Source organism: Clinocottus analis, unplaced genomic scaffold (assembly GCF_023055335.1).
Source record: "Clinocottus analis isolate CAN_PGR_092001 unplaced genomic scaffold, fCliAna1.0.p SCAF_17, whole genome shotgun sequence".
NCBI lineage: Eukaryota > Metazoa > Chordata > Actinopteri > Perciformes > Cottidae > Clinocottus > Clinocottus analis.
This window is the reverse complement of record NW_027175898.1, coordinates 3,030,001-3,046,078: the sequence shown is the minus strand read 5'-3', so window position 1 is coordinate 3,046,078 and position 16,078 is coordinate 3,030,001. Positions and strand designations below refer to the sequence as shown.

The window sequence follows — 16,078 nt, the reverse complement described above, 5'->3', positions numbered from 1 at the left end:
CGCACGGTTGCATAATGAGGTCACGGTGTTATTTTACAGAAAGGTCCATGCCACTCAACCCAAGGGACGTCTCTCTCTCTCTCTAACTCTCTCTCTCTCTGTGAGGGCGAGATGCTGGCTTACTGACGACGAGCGGCACAATGGCACGGTCTCCTTCTGCAGCGGCTCCACTTCCAACACGACTATGCTAATTAATCCCCGAAGCAGCTGACAAACACGGCGAGGAGGACTGCTTGCACATTCCTGCAAGATTAGCAAAAGGCAACACGTTCAGGATGCACTCTCGTCAAGTTGTCACTGTCCCGACGGCGGCGCTCTCCGTTCACTAACCCGCTCCCGAGCGCGGCGTTCAGATCGCTAAGCATTATTGGTTCCGCGAAACCTGGCTCTCCCCAAATACCTTTGTGCCTTTTCGGGCAGGTTTTAGACAGTCAGACGCTTCGATTGGTTCCAGCGGCGCGGTTGCCAGCTGGATGGCGAGAATCTCACAGCATTACAGCAAATGCACTCGTTTATTTGGCAAAGAAGCGATTGCATGGATTTCGCAGAGCTTGCACTAATGCGGCACTCAGCAAGAGCGACAACATCCCATTTGCAAAGATTAGATCTTCCTATTTACTGCGATTTCGTTTGGTGACTGATGCTTTCGCCTGAAATGGAACATATTAAACGATGACGTTGTTATTTTTTATTTTATACCCTTGATTACAAAAGGTTTCATTTGGGTATGAAAAGAGACGCTTGTATTTAATTGATTTCTTTTTATCTTCATCGTTAAGAATCATGTCATCATCTCTTACGTGCGTTTGAGTTCAGTTTCAGTATTTTAACATCCCTGAAAATGTTCCTTTTGCGGACTTCCAGTTGTCTAAATGATGTCAGAAGGTCATCGTCGTCCCTGGTGGTGCCAGGACGCCATGACATCACTGCTGGCCGTGGTTACATCGACCACGCCTGACAGTCGCGCCGCTCGGCTGCAGTTTCTACTTTCTGAGGAGTTGTCTGCTGCTGAGATTTGCCACCGCCGTACAATGGAGGTGAGTGGAATTTTAATCAAATTATTTCTGCTGCTCCTTTGTCATCCTCCTCTCTGCCTGTCTTACACTATAAATACGTTTTTTCTTCTTCTGCACAGTCAGATAAAGTGAAGATTATTGATGAAAAGTCCTCGGTGGCTGTCTCCAGAATCTCTCAAGTGCTCAGGCAAGCATACCCACATCGCTGCAAACTTTTCTCCACGGAAAATGTGAAACAGTTTGCAGAGTATATCACAGGTGACACGCACTGGGAGACGCACTGGGAAGACACGATACCAAACACTCCCCCTCTCTCAATGGAGAAAGTCACAATCCATGATGACGTAAGCCTTTAAACTAACTCTTGGGTCACTTACTCTTTACCAGAGGGAATCAAAACAATGCCAGATGCCAAGGACAATTTGTCGCTGCCTCTCGCCTGGGGACCGTTGCACATGTGGCGCGCATGCACATTTCAACAGGGGAGATACAGTCAGCCGGCACTAAAGGTCAGTCGGTGTGTCTGAGCGGCACAGGAATTATATTTCACTATATATATATATATATATAGCACGCATTATGACACCAGTGCGAAAAAAACAAAAAAAGAGAGAAGGAAATTCAGAATCATAATTCCCCTGATTGAGAGCATCGCCTTGGCATCGGATGCGCTGCGTGGCGCCAGCACGGACGCACGCAGCCGCCGCAGAACACGGCAAAAAATGTTTGGAAAAAATAAATAAATAAAAAAACACACAGATGCTGTGGCTTTGGCCGCTGACCAGCCTGCGTGGCCCCGCGGCAAGGAGTGTGCTCTCAGACAGAGGATCAACCAGAGCGCTGGCGCCCGCGCAACAGGACAGCCGGGAGGCCACGGGCTCCACGGCGAGGAACACCCGGGCCATGTTTCGCTATACGCTGCCTGTTTAATGGCCGTGGTGTGCTTTGAAGTGCTTTATAATGATGATAGGAGGTGGAGGAGGGAGGGAGGGAGGGGATGGCGGGCCACGGCTCGATGGGGCCAATCGTATTGACAGGGTGCTTATTTAATAGCAGGTGTTCTCTGGGAGCGCTGCTTGGTTCCCAGCCTGAGCAAAACAACCCGCTTTTGTTTTTGTTTTTTTCCCATTTCGTCTGTGCCGTCGCCGAGCGCTTCCCCCAGCTCGGCCGAACCTCCGCGTCGCCGTCACAGAGGTTTGAGCGACGCCACGTTGACCGTCCTGGATCGCACGCGATGTTCGTTGCGAAAGGCGCAGCGGCGCCGCCGTCTCTTCCCCCTCCATCACGCGCGACGGGGCAGCCAGCAGTCCTTTTTATTACCGCGCATATGATGTCGGGGAATCAGTGTGATTTGTGTTAGTCTGTCGCCTGCTGTCATTTATTACGCCGTGGTCGGGGGGGGGGGGGGGGGGGGCCGGGAAGCGCGGCGCGCGTCATCTATTCATACCGGACTTTTATTTCGCCAGAAATAAACATTTGATGACGCCGTTGAAGATGATGCTGCCTTTTTCCTTACTTTGTAGAAATGCTTACGAGCAAGTAATGTGTCACTGCTCTTCATCGCTGCTGCAAACACGTCAGAATCCAGCTCACACAAAAGAAAATACGAGCTAGAGAAACACACAAAAGGCTCAAACTATCAATAGCAGCCTCGCAGTAAATACACGAGTGAGATTCAGAGTCTACGGCGAGAGAAGGCCTTCTTTTTTCTTTTTTTTTTTTTAAAGTCGAAGCATCTCATTTAGATCACGCTCCCCACTCACCTGCCGCCGCTCTCGCTTTCAATTCCCGTGTCAGATTCACTTTGCTTTACGCCGCGCCGTTCGTGCACTTTAAATGACGTTTCAAAATGCCTCCCTGTTGACTTTTGGCATCGTCGCCGCGCTGTTATCCAGCTCTGTAAGGTCTTTATCGCCTCTCCTCGCTCATTTCGGTCTCCTTCTGTTTTAGCGTCCCCTCCGGGCCCTCGTTTGTTTCACCTGCACTGCGTGTAATCCATTTTCTTTCTTCTGCCTTTCTATCATTTATGACTATATTTGAGTCTAAAGTAAATTTGCCGTGGCGGGGAGGCAGCGGGAGAGAGGTCGGGGGAGCTAATGTTGGAATATGGGCCAGACGCAGACCCAGATCTCCTGGGGATGCGGGGTGACGGGCCCTCGCTGTGGAAATAAATAAATACCAAAGTGGAAAGAGATGAAGGTGAGGGCGGGAGGCCTTGAGGTAGTCTGACACTCTGATATCAAATCTGCCTCTTGGCTTAATTCCTCTCTTCTTCCGTCTGCTACCGCGATAGTCCGACTGTAGACGCGAACATCATGCAGACTATCATCAGTTTTTGGGTTTTGTCAGTGAAAAAATAAGGGTGACTTTTTGGGAAAGGAATATGTCCGCCGCCCGTCTCCTCAGCATCCAACCAGGGTCCTTTCTCACACTTTGTTGCGAGCGCAGTTTCCGAAGCTCAGGTATTTGTTATTGGGTATTTTATTCATGAGAATAGTATTAATAATGAAATCCAGAACAACCACGACAGTGTGGATAAACACATTTTGACATCAAAGTCATTTGGTTGAACTAACTTTTCAAGGTAATTGAGACCGGTGGCCGAGGCTCAGTGGTAGAGCGGAGTCGTCCTTCAATCAGAGGACTGGCGGTTCGATCCCCGGCTACTCCCTGTTGATGTGTCCTTGGGCTTAACGTACGTAGCTGTGATTGTTGTATGAATGTTAAATAGTCCAGACGAGCAGGTGCTACCTCGCATGATGCTGTCTGAATTGGTGAAGGATGACAGATAGTGTTAAAGCGCTTTGAGTGGTCCGGAAGACGAGAAAGGCGCCGTACAAGTGCAGTCCATCGACCCTTTACTGCGTTTCTTTCCCTCATTACAAACCCTCATGACCCGTCCAACCCGGCTTCTGTTCGGCTTGGACTTGTTTGTGTGGGTGAGTGTTCAGCTTGCAGGTTGGTTCGGCTCAGAATAAAAGGGAAAGCCAATCAGAGGCCGAGTGAATCCGTCATGACAATGACGCACAGGTAGGAAATATCGCCGCCACAAAGCCATCATCGCTGGTTTAGCTTTCTTGCTAATGCTAAATTAAACAAGTCAGAATCGTAGTGGTCGCGCAAAAACGAGGCTTTTTCTTCTTTTTTTTTTAAAGGTTGTGAAAAGGTGAAACTGTTTATGAGCCGCCCGGGAGAAACATGCCGCATGCTCCAACTCCTCGTTACCTCGCAGTGATAGGACCTGCATAAAGCGCCGCGATTGAAACTCAGAGGGGAGAACAATATCTTCCTTAAAGTACAACTCAGTGTTAATGAATGTACTACTTAAAAAAAGGCCACCCGGCTCCCTTTACCGACCGTGCTCTTAAATAATCCAAAAATAGGCTTCGGAGGAAACGATCTTCCTCTGGGCTTGTGTTAATGCCAGAGGAAGGGAAGCCCACGCTAACCTGAGAACACCATTGTGCTGAAAGCTTTTTTTTCTTCTTCTTCTTCTCTCTTTCCCATTTTACTGGCGTCTCTTGCAGGAGAGTGTCCTCCAGAGACCCGCCTGTTGCTTTCGTTTTCTCATTCCTCAATGGGAAGGATGTGCGCCATTATGTGCTCTTGACATTGCTGAGAGATGAGCATCCTTAAATATAGCAGCGGCTTCAACACATTTGGACTTTTAGCACCTGTAGGTGTTCTCGGAGAAGAGCTCGTTTCCTCCGGTACATGCCGCGAGGCAGACTATGGATTGACTGACATCAAGGCAACATGTAACCTTATTATTTATTAATGCAATGTGTAATTGCAGAGGGCCGAGACCACGGGGAGCAGTGTGGACATTGTGCTCTTAAGACATTTTAATGGGAATGAATTGATGAATATGTGTGAGGGAAGCCGTAACCATATTGCAAGCTCGATATCGTAGTAATCACAGTACACTTTTGACTTTTCCTGGCAGCCCACTGCTGTTTGTTTCATTTTTTGTTTTCCAACTTCCCCGTGCTTCTCTCCTGCCACAACAACTGATTTGATTTGAATGCAGCCTGAAGGCGTTACAAACAGCGGGGGGACAACAACAAAAAAAAAAAAAGACAAGGAAACGCGATATACTCGGCTGTGAATATCTCGCATCAAAACTATTCGTACTGGCGGCGATGCAGATTTGCGACAGCTGCAGCACTTAAAAAAAAGGAAGAAAAAAAGGCTCAAATAGATTTGTGCAGGCGGAGGACCAAGTACCAGGATCCAGAGCAGCGTCTGACAGTCTGTCTGAGGTTAATTGTATATTGTAAGCTGGTTTTCTTTAAGCCAATTTGAGAGAATTAGTTCCCTCTGGTAAACAGTTTCAGTCTACTGTACATGTCTCGGGCTTTTATTACGAAAGGTTGAAAGGAGTAGGCCGAATAAAATGTGTCTCAGTTTGGATCCTCCGTGTTGTTGTGGAAGGAAAATGTTTATATAATAATGTTGTTATTAATGGTCACTAGCAAGAAGGGTTAATATGTTATGCTGGCCACTAAAAGCTGCAACAACACTTGAGCACACACACACTTCTCCTAATGATCCTCAGAACAGTCCACAGTAATATTTTGGGCAGAAAACAGTCTTATCTGAGAAAAGAGGATGCAGCCTCGAGTGTTGCCAACTATGTAGAGCGGGAAGTTAAGGCGGGGGACACGTTTTTTCCTGAGAACTCGTGATAAGTGACCTAATCTAGTAACGAAGGGTGGAGTTGGACTTGATCAGAATGAAATATTCTATAAATATCTGATGATCTGTGAATAAATTGACAAGACGTTATACAAGTGAAGGTTTTTGAATACGTCCGTTCTGAAAGATATTTATTTATATTGGTAGGAAGACCTTAACCTTATGGTATGACCCCAAAAGTGACCTAAGTGTGTGTGTGTGTGTGTGTGTGTGTGTGTGTGTCCAGTTGGTTGACACACCAATACAGTATATTGATTTTCTGATAAATGGCCCTGATACTCCCGGCCTTCATTAAGCATCACCTTTGTATTGCTGTCCACAGCAATAGATTTGATATGTTTGATTGATCACATATTCATTCTAAAATGGATCAATACCATGCAGGTTGTCTGTGTGAGGACCGTGACCCGAATGGATTTCAGGAGGGTTATATAACAAGGAATATGTCATCCTGACGATGTCATCGGGTGTGTATTATGATTATTGTTGTGCTTATTATCATAATTCTGGCCGTGGTCATATTTACGGATATGACTTCAGTGCAGCATTATGCAGTTACGAGTCGTCTCGGCGCTCCCAATTACCATCTTTGTCCTGCACCTCCAGGAAACTCGCACAACTCTCTTTTCATGCAATGTCCTCTTTCACATTCACACATTACTTTTTTTTTTTTTTTTTAAATATCTAATACATGCAGAAAAATAAGAGCTCCTGGCAGCTTTGAGCCGATTTTGGCTCCGGCGTCCCAAAAAAAGAGAGAAAAAAAATCCATGTGGGCCCGAGCCCCGGTGTGTATTTATGTTCAAGAGAAAGGAGCAAGAGAGCGCGTGCGGGGGGGAGGCGCACAACATATACCTGAGCGAAAAATAGATCCGTGAGTGTCGGAGAATAATTCTGCTCTTGTGAATTTCCCACGCACAAACTGTTACATTTTAATCATGCACTGGAGACTGAACGGGAGGGAGGAAGAAGTGGAGGGAGTGAAGGGAGGGGGGGGCCTTGAGTTTGTTGAAACTGACGCCTACAGAAACCTGCATCTGCAATGCTAATCACACTCCAGCAAAGGGCCCCACAGACTCGCCTGGTCTTCCCTGTCAGAACTAAAAATTCGTCCCCGATAACAGCCGAGCACTGCGCGGCTCGCTGCATGGCTAATGTGTTGCGGGGCTACATCTGGAAAGAGAGAGAGAGAGAGAAGAGAAGAGAGAGAGAGAGCCCTCGCTGCCCTGTTACTTTGGTCAGATCTGTATTCAGAGCAGGAGCACGGAGATTAAAAGTGTCTGCAACACTGGCTGTTCGGTCTCATTTCCATCCCACCGTGCTGCGTGCGCGTACCATCGTCTACGTTTGCTGTCCTGTGATGTTTCCGTGCGAGTGTAATTGTGTGTGTGTGTGTGTGTGTGTGTGTGCTCTTAATTCAGACGTCTGGGAATCCCTTCATCCGCCGCCTCCTCCTCCTCCTCCTCCTCCTCCTCCTCCTCTCACATAATTGTCTCAACGTATTCACGGGCATTCAAGTGATTTGTCGAATCTCTGGTTCTTCACAAAGAGTTGCGTGGAAGCTCTTGAGCCATTTCACCAGACCCACCGGAGTATCTGGGATTCAATAGTGAGGCGCTCACTGTTTTTGAGACTATTTTGAGAATGCTCTCTAAAAAGTCACCGAAAAAGCTGCTCCCGTAAAGGAGCGGGTCCATCCCTGCAATTTGAGGCACTTTATTACGTCTTAGTGAATCAGCATTCAGATGTCTTTTCTGGTCTCCACCTGTTGCAGCGACCTATTCCTCTTGGTAAAGAGGTCAAAATAAGAAAAAGGCTCAAAATGCCATTTACTGTCTTTAAAAAAAAAGGAAGCCAGACTCTTGCATTGCCAATTCTGAACCTAAAGCCTGTTCCCTCCTTGGAAATGAAGCTGTCTGCCCATTATGACATCCGAGGAGGGAGGGGGGGGGGGGGTGTTGTAAACAACGCAACTATGGGCCGTAAAGTGAACCCCGTCATCGTTTCATCCCGCTCCACAGTCTTGCATCTACGCGATCTTTAGCTCATAAAAAAGACTGAGTCGTGCTAAACTACCAAAAAAAGCTTGTCGCTGAAATTCCAGTCGATTATTGATGCGGCGATGTTTTATGCACAACTAGTTTCTTCAGAGCGTAACAGGATGTTCGTCGCGAGTGGAGGTGACGAGGTGCTCAGTGTTGCCAGATTGGTGATGGCGTAGTATCGTACCAAAGGATCAAAATGGTTGTATTTGGAGGATAATCATCGTGCATCTGGCAAAACTGAGGTCGGTCGACCGATGACAGTTCTCTCCACAGTCAGAGCTCGCGCAAGAAGGTGAAACGTAAGCTACCGTTTCAAAGCTTGCAAGAACGTAATAACTAGTTTGTGAAAGACTCAGAGAAACATAAATCCCGGACGTTTGTGGAATCCCTGCCGGACGTCTGGTCACCCTAATTAAGCCGTTGGTTAGTTAGATAGCGATCATTAGCTTGCTTGCTAATTCCGCCATGCTTTCCTGCTAGCGTCGCTCTGGTTTGGAGACTACCGGCGGTTGGGGACCAGATGCCGGCTCTGGAGACCGGAGGCTTCGCAGATACATTTGTGGTCTGACATTTGTCGAGGCTTTCTTTGTATGTAAAGGGCGTGGTTTCACTTCTCAGCCGCTCGCCGGGAACCCATGAGCCACTGAAAAGCAGCATCTTACTCTGAGCGCTATGCATCTTGGATAAGATTAATAGGATTTGATCTTTTCGAGGGAAAATCCTTTAAAGGCGTCATATTTCTATTTATTGAATTCCCCTACTGGGGCCAGATAGTACTCTGCAGCTTTATAAATATCACTCTTCAGTCTTGATCACATGTCTCTGCAAAGAGCATCCTTTTCAATGAAAGTGAAGCTCTTTGTCTACTGCTTCTCTGCCGCCGTGCTCTTGGCGTTCTACTGTCTGTGAACTGCGTTGAGGAAGAAATGTTCTCCACTACAAACACACTGAACGTGGTGGATGTGTTTTGTGTTTTGGTGAGCCCAAGTCCTAGTTACCACCGTCCACATAGGAAACGACAGCAGAGGACGTGAATTAGTGATATTCTGTACTCTCAAGCTGTGCCACTGAACGCGATACACTGCGAATCACAAAAAGAAATAGCTGTGCGTCCATGGAAAATCTCTCCTCTTGTTGATCTGTCAAGAGACTAAACTGGTGTTTTTGCATTTGTTCGTACTGCAGATCGGATTGTTTTCTTTACTGTGTGTTACTATAATCAAGCAGCCGCCTGTTTTCTATCTCAGGACACTATCAAACCAAACCGGGAGAGACTTGAAATGTTGCTGTTCCACTTTTTATTTTATCTTAAAATAAGGTAAGTTGGGCGATAAAATGATCTCACAAATGTTCACAATAAATCTTCCACGATAACCAGACGGATAATGAAGTTTGAGTCTTTAAGAAAAGGGTCCCACTTCTTACTTGATTTATTACCTGAGTAAACACGATAAACATGAGATAATGGGCTAAATTGATAGTACTTCTTCAAAAAGCAGAATGTTTATTACATATATATAGTAAATGATTGTCCCTTTTAGAGTCAAATAGATCAGAGAGCAGAGTATGCTTCAGGGCGTGGCTGCCTTGTGATTGACAGGTCGCTGCTGCTGCCGTACACGACGTCTCTACATCACTCGTCCGCAGGGCGAATACAGTCACTGGTTGCATAAAAACAAAATGGCGACGGCTAAAATCAAAGATGGCGATGGCCAAACATACCGAACTCGAGGCTTCTTGTACGCAGTCTACGACAAAGATACATTCATGAGATGGAGTTAGGTTTTATTCATTTTCCGTTTTGTACCGAAACACTAGTTCGCTAATGCTCGTCGCTAATGTTTAGACGATTGTTTTGAGCGTCACAAAACCCCGCCAAATGACTCGTATCACACGATGGAGGATTAGATCAGGAAACTGTAGGACAGCCGCACGATCTGGATTATGTCGTCGCTATATCCCCAATACCTGAAGTTAGCCAGTTCAGATGGGAGTGAAGGCGCGCGTGTCTCGATAATGAATACGTATAATTTAAACCACATTATAATTAACCCTCTGCTTTGTTTATTGTTCCATCCTGAGGACGGATAATGCATGTATAATGCTTCTGTAATTATCTTAGTTAATAGAGAAGATGTGTTCAATATCAACACATTAAGAATATGAATATGCATGACATACATATGGCTGATGTTAAGTATAGCACGGTCACATTCTGCAACTTCTGCTTCTTGCAATGCGAGAGGTGGTAGCTGAACATCTTTTCATTCCTTAATTATTCTGTGGAGGAATGAAACTCAAAAGATAATTATTAAAGCAATTAGGGCTGTGTGCGTGCGTGTGTGTGTGTGTGTGTGTGTGAATTTGAGGAGCCCTCGCATTAATAATAGCGCTGTTCGGAGGCCAGCTGTTCCTTTACTGTGGATTTAATAGCTCAATGCAGAACAATGATTTAAATGTATGCACAAACAGCACAGCAGAGTCAATAACAAGGAAGTACATGTAGCTCTAATTGGTCGAAACACAAACACTTTTATTCTCACATTTTGGTTCATTCGTGCCGGTCTTACTGCAAACGGGCCGGGGGTCGCTATACTTGGACGACTGCTTCTCTTGTCCTGCGAAACATGTCGGCGCGGCTTGCGTTCCTCCAAGTTGCGTTCCCGCCACACGAGGAGCACGGGTACGAGTTGGTGACCATATGGATCAAATCTTTTTCGACTGCACCTTGAATAAAGACCGGAGCACTTTGCCAGCACTTACATGGCTCCTACTGATAGCACTTTGTAGTTTGACTTCATGGAAGAAATTGTACTCTCTTGATTAATGTTGTTCTGAGTTCGTACTCACGGTTGGACGCACTTACTGGAGGTCGCTTTGGATAAAAGCGTCAGCTAAATGACATGTAATGTAAGATCTCAGAATGTTCTTCTAATGCATAAAATTCATGAGACTATGAACTATTCATCCGGGCATAATATGCTCAACTTGTGTGAAATAACGCAGTTTGGACAAGTGCAGCATTTTGGGGGGAAAACCTGGATCTTGAAGGTGACACTTGTTGCTGCAACACGTTGCATTCATCCTTTAACAACAGCAATAAATATGAATGATATTATTTTACATCAGCGATTGAAGAGCTTTAGCGTTCATGCTATATTCTGGACGTTGGGCTAAACTCTGGATTGCCATGGATTTTGGGACCTTGGGTTCTTTATAATTTGCTGCGGGTGCGTCTATACGGACGTGGCCGGAGGTGGTGAAGTGAAATACAAGCCCCCGGCACGCGGAGGCCCCGACGGCGCCAATTAAGGTGATCCCGCCCGCACATTACGGCCGCCGTCCGAGGAAAGGCGAAAAAAGTGTCGAAAAAGCAACTAGCGGGGTCGGGAAGTTGCGTCGTTATCTCGCTCATGGAGGGGGGAGCGATGGATGCCGGGGGTTTGAGCCTGCAGGCCGACCCCGGCAGCGCCGCCGGGGTCACGGTTTTGGGTTTCGGCCCGCTGGAGACACATCAGGGAAGTGTGAAGACAAAGTCCGCGGAAAATGATCGCGGGCCAGCGGCGAGTTCAAACACTTCCGTGCACTTGATGATGAGCGTGAAACCCAACTACATGACACACACACACACACACACACACACACACACAGCCCGGCCAGTTGCTTCTGAAATGAACAGGGGAGGTGGCTGCGAGGAGAAAAAAACAAACAACGGGAGGGGAGACGATCCCACCTTCCCCTTCTCCCCTCCATTATCTCCTTTCCCATCCCCCACTCACCCTTAACGAGGGATAGTTTTCTCCTCTCCTCTCTTCTCTCTCCACCCCTCCTCTCCGTCTCCGGGGACCAAACACACCCCTGACAGGTTGCCATGGAAACACACACGCTCACACACGCTCTCTCTCGCAGACTCACGCTCCCTCTCTCTCTCTCTCTCTCTCTCTCTCTCTCTCTCGCTCTCTCTCCTCCATTAGCATCCCTCTCGCTCGGAGACAGCAGCAACCCTGACGCACGGCGAAGTATCCGCCGCCCGAATCCATTTGTCCGCGAGACGGGAAAAACTTACTTTGATATTCTGGAATTTGTGGGATTGAGAGAATTTGGGGGTGATGAATTATTTGACACATGCTCAAACCAAACTGTTGTTCCCGAGCTCTCGCTTCTTCTTATTTTTAGATTCGGCTTACAAAGGCATTTCCTGGCAGTCCCACCCCCCCCATCCCTCCTCCCCTCCACCCTCTCCCTTAACTCTCCTCTCATTAGGAAGACAGGAACAAGCAGATTTCATTTGCACGCAATTACCGTGCATCCACGTCACGCTCAATTGATGCCCGCCGACGTCAGACCGAGAGACAGGAGCCGAGTCCCTCGACTGGGACATAACTCATTTATAATTCAGTCCTTATTTCTCATACCTAAGGTCAGGATAGAAAGAAGTGTGTAAAGTGAGTTTTCCATCCGCATGAAAGGATATATCTACACTACATCTCAGCCCCCCCCCCCTCCTCTTCTTACCCCCTCCAGGCTTTTAGAGATCCTGGTCCACTCAGGGGGGTACAAAAGAAGAAGAAGAAGAAAAAGGACTGTTCCTCTGCTGCAGGGCCACTTTGACTCACAGCAGAGCACCAGCCGCCAACTTCATACAGTGCATGTGTCATCACCCCCTCCCCCCTCCCTGCCCTCGCTCCCTCCCCGCTGTGCAGCTCGGGGAGGGTTTTTATCCACCTTGTGAAGTGTGTTGGTGTCATCTTGTCGTCCGGGGCGCAGATGCAATCTCTTTGCTGCATCACTCTTCAGTACGAAGAAGGAAGACGAAGAAAGGAAGAAAAAAAAAATCCACAGGCGTCACCGAGCCTTTCACCCAGGGCAGATTTGAGACTTTTTTTTTTTCTTCTTCCCTCTTCATACATCACTTAATTGATTCCCTTTTTGCATCCCACAATGCCGTGTGTGTAGAGAGGGGAGGAGTGTCGTCATCCTCCCAAACTCACACAGTGAATGCAGCACATTTTCTTCCCTCAACACCTCCATCACTTCCAAACTGAGGCAGAGCTTGTTTTTTTGTTTTTTTAAACTCCATTCTCATTCATCACAGACGCCGCCGGGGACCTCACCGGTTTATTTATTTATTTACAACCCCCCCCCCCCCAAATAAATACTCACACCTCGCGCGCCCAAATTGGGACTACGCCTATTAGTCTGCTGATGAAACCAAGTGTCAATATCGTTTCCCCCCCCCCACCCCCTCCCTCCCTGTTGCGAGTTAGTTAATATTGAGTCGTGCAGGAGAGAGGCTTTCATTCATGTTGCCAGCAGGCGGAAGCCACCGGAGCTTCAAACTGAGGTGAGAAAAGACAAAAAAAAGGAAGGAAAAAAAACCTGTTCGATGCTCAGCGAGAGTGTCACGATGAATCTTACCTTTTTTTTTGTGTTGTTGTTCTTCTTCTTTCTTTCACCCGCTCCTCCTCCTCTACATGCCAAAAATCCACCTTCCCGTTTCACATCACTGAGCGGGCAGTCCGAGGCGCACACGCGCTGCCGTGACAGACTGTGTGACACGCAATCCTCTCACTGAGTTGTCTCCTTCCACTCCGTCTTCCATGGGGGGTGGAGGGTGGAGGGGAGGAGGTGGGGGAGACAACTACCATCAAGGAGAAAAAGAAAAGAAAGAAAAAAAAATCCGTTTTAATTGTCCTTTTTTTTGTAATATTTTTCCCTTAAATACTAATAATTGTAATCAGTTGTTTGTCTCCGGCAGCAGGGGAGCGCATCCTTGCTGGCGGCGGCTCCAGGTTTATGGAGGAGGCATCGGCACAGAGCGGGTGACGGCGGGTAGAGAGAGGTAGAGAGAGAGAGTGGTGAGAGAGAGGAGAGAGAGAGAGACGCGTCAAGCCAGCTGCTGCTGAAAGGCGCTTTGCCTTCAGAATAAAAGCATGGAATACAAGAAGAAAAAAAAAAAACAAGTCAGCCAAACGTCAGACGAGAGGGGGACTGACAAAATCCTGCAGGACACTGTTCACCCCTGTGATCGTCAGACCGAACATGGTTGCAGTGTGGAGGGATGGATGAGGGAAATACATGAAGGAAACAGAGGACTGATGAAGTGCAGATACTCATGGAACGTGTGTCTCATAGTGTGTGTGTCGTTTTTAAAAACATGCTCAAACTCAGGGCGTAAAATGTGTTTTTACCTTCGTGATCAAAAGCAGACCAATAGGACGGACCGCGCGCTCCCATGTGGGAATATTGCCCCAGTGTTTAAGCGACAGGTGCTCATGGTTCAGCTTGACTAACGTCAAAAGTCAAATAATTCTCTCGATATTCTCAACAGCTGTCGCAACAACGACAACGATGCACGCTTTTGGCCGAAAGTCGCCAGATAACAGGGCCGCCTGTTGATCTGTAACATCGGCTACTGAGTAATGGCTGACAACTGGTGAACACCAGGAGGTGGTTGGGTGAAGGGGAAAAGAGAGCAGGAAGTGAAGAAAGGGAAGTTAATCACATGACCAACAGCAGAGGGCTTCAATGGTTCCTAGTAAGCGTGCCGGGTCCGGTCTAAACTATATTTTGTCAGATCTCTTTGTATTCATATTGTTTGTCTTGCGTCTCGTCCATATTTCAAACTCCAGAGAAGACGCCAGCGTCTCGCTATCCGCTCCGATCACATGGTGCGTTTATCTTTTTGTATTTTGCTCCTTCGCTCTATGTTGCGAAACTTTGAAACTCTCTCTCGGATGACCTTTTCTTTATCGAAGTTTGTCCACCATCTCTTGTCTTTTGAGGTACTTTGTAACCTTTGTTTTGAAAAGTGCTACATGTATAAAGTTTTGTATTATACTTTTTTTTTGTATGGTGATTTTAGAGGTCTTGAACCTGATTTATTTATTCATTTTATTTGTCATATGTCCAGTTTTTTATGGTCTATTTGACCATCCAGCCATTCAAGCATTCATCCATTTTCCAGTAAGTCATGATTGGTCTTCTGTGTTGGACAAATCAACAACTAACCGCCATCGGACTGATGACGAGTGCAAGAAGACAACCAAGAAGACGCGACAACGCCGGCGAACACTCGCTCGTCCGTGTTTGTGCAGTCTGATCAAAATGCCACATTAGCATCAACTGAAAGGCTTTTTCATAGACAACCAGGATTCAATCAATTTTCCAATACATTTCTGTTGAATCAAATGTATCGTCACAGGGGTGCACGGCGCTGACTTCGAGATGAGCTTAACTGGAGTTTTAGGTTCGACACAATCGCATGTTTTCTGCGCAGGATTTGATTCCACGCCTGTATATCAAAGGCAACGACTTTACAACCAGAGTGGCTCAGGAAAACTGACATAAACTGACTAATGGCGTCGGTGAAAAGACACACTTTTTGTTTTTCCTCGTGTTTTATTGTGAAAGTTTCCCCAGGAAGCCCTGGTTCATATTCTGTCTGGCTTCATGCTTTGAATCCAGCGATCCAAGTGAATCAGTCTGTCATTACCAGCTCACAGCATGAGGCAAAAAGAGAGGAGCGCCTGTGGGATTTATTTTCTATCCAGTTCCCTTTTTTCTCTCTCTCACTCTGCTCTGTGTGACTTTTATATTGAGATCAGCTTTCATCCATTCTTACCCTTTTTATCCTGGTTACAAAACACACACACACACACACACACACACATCACACTTCCCCTTAGCTTTCTCGTATTAATCTTCTGTGAAATACCCTCATACACTCAGTGAGTCACAGGGGACCCCCGACTCACATGTGGCATAATGAAGATGTGAGCTGTGAGTGAGAGTGTCTTACTCACGTTTCTATCCTTATGGGGACCGCACGTCCTCGCAAAGACGCCGAAGAAGAAGGGAGGAAAGAAATCCTCCGAAGTGAGAACAGGAAGCTGCCACAGAGGGTTTGTGGGGGGTCTGGATTGTGTGCCTGGAGATGTGAGTGTTACCGTGGCATATAACAACCAAAGGGATACAGTGCGTTGATTAGTAAGCTTTACAGGGGATGGAAGGCAGACTTTACGACACATGTTTTTTGGCGGTGTGAGAAACTGGAGCAACCGGAGGAAACCCCCTGCAAAACGCACAGAATATGCACACAGCACGGTCCTTAACCAAGACTGGGGTTCGAACCTGAAGCCGCCGTGATAACCACAGCGCCCGACATCACTCCACTGTATCGTCACACTGTAAATACGTCTTTGATGCTACACCAAATGCTCTGAATCCCACGTAATGCACCTTTACCAGCGCGGCCTCATCAAGGTCGCGCTTCAAGACTGATTCACTGGATGGACGGTACTCACAAGTGCAGAAAAA

General features: G+C 47.0%; 1 protein-coding gene across 1 annotated transcript in view; it reads right to left on the bottom strand.

Annotated features, from left to right (window-relative positions):
- lingo2b (leucine rich repeat and Ig domain containing 2b) overlaps positions 1–13,576 on the bottom strand; it is a 35,749-nt gene extending 22,173 nt beyond the window's left edge. The window contains exon 1 of the mRNA XM_068579823.1: positions 13,178–13,576. The gene's annotated coding sequence lies outside the window, so the exon portion shown is untranslated. The remainder of the gene's footprint in view (positions 1–13,177) is intronic.
- Between the last annotated feature and the right edge of the window lie 2,502 nt (positions 13,577–16,078).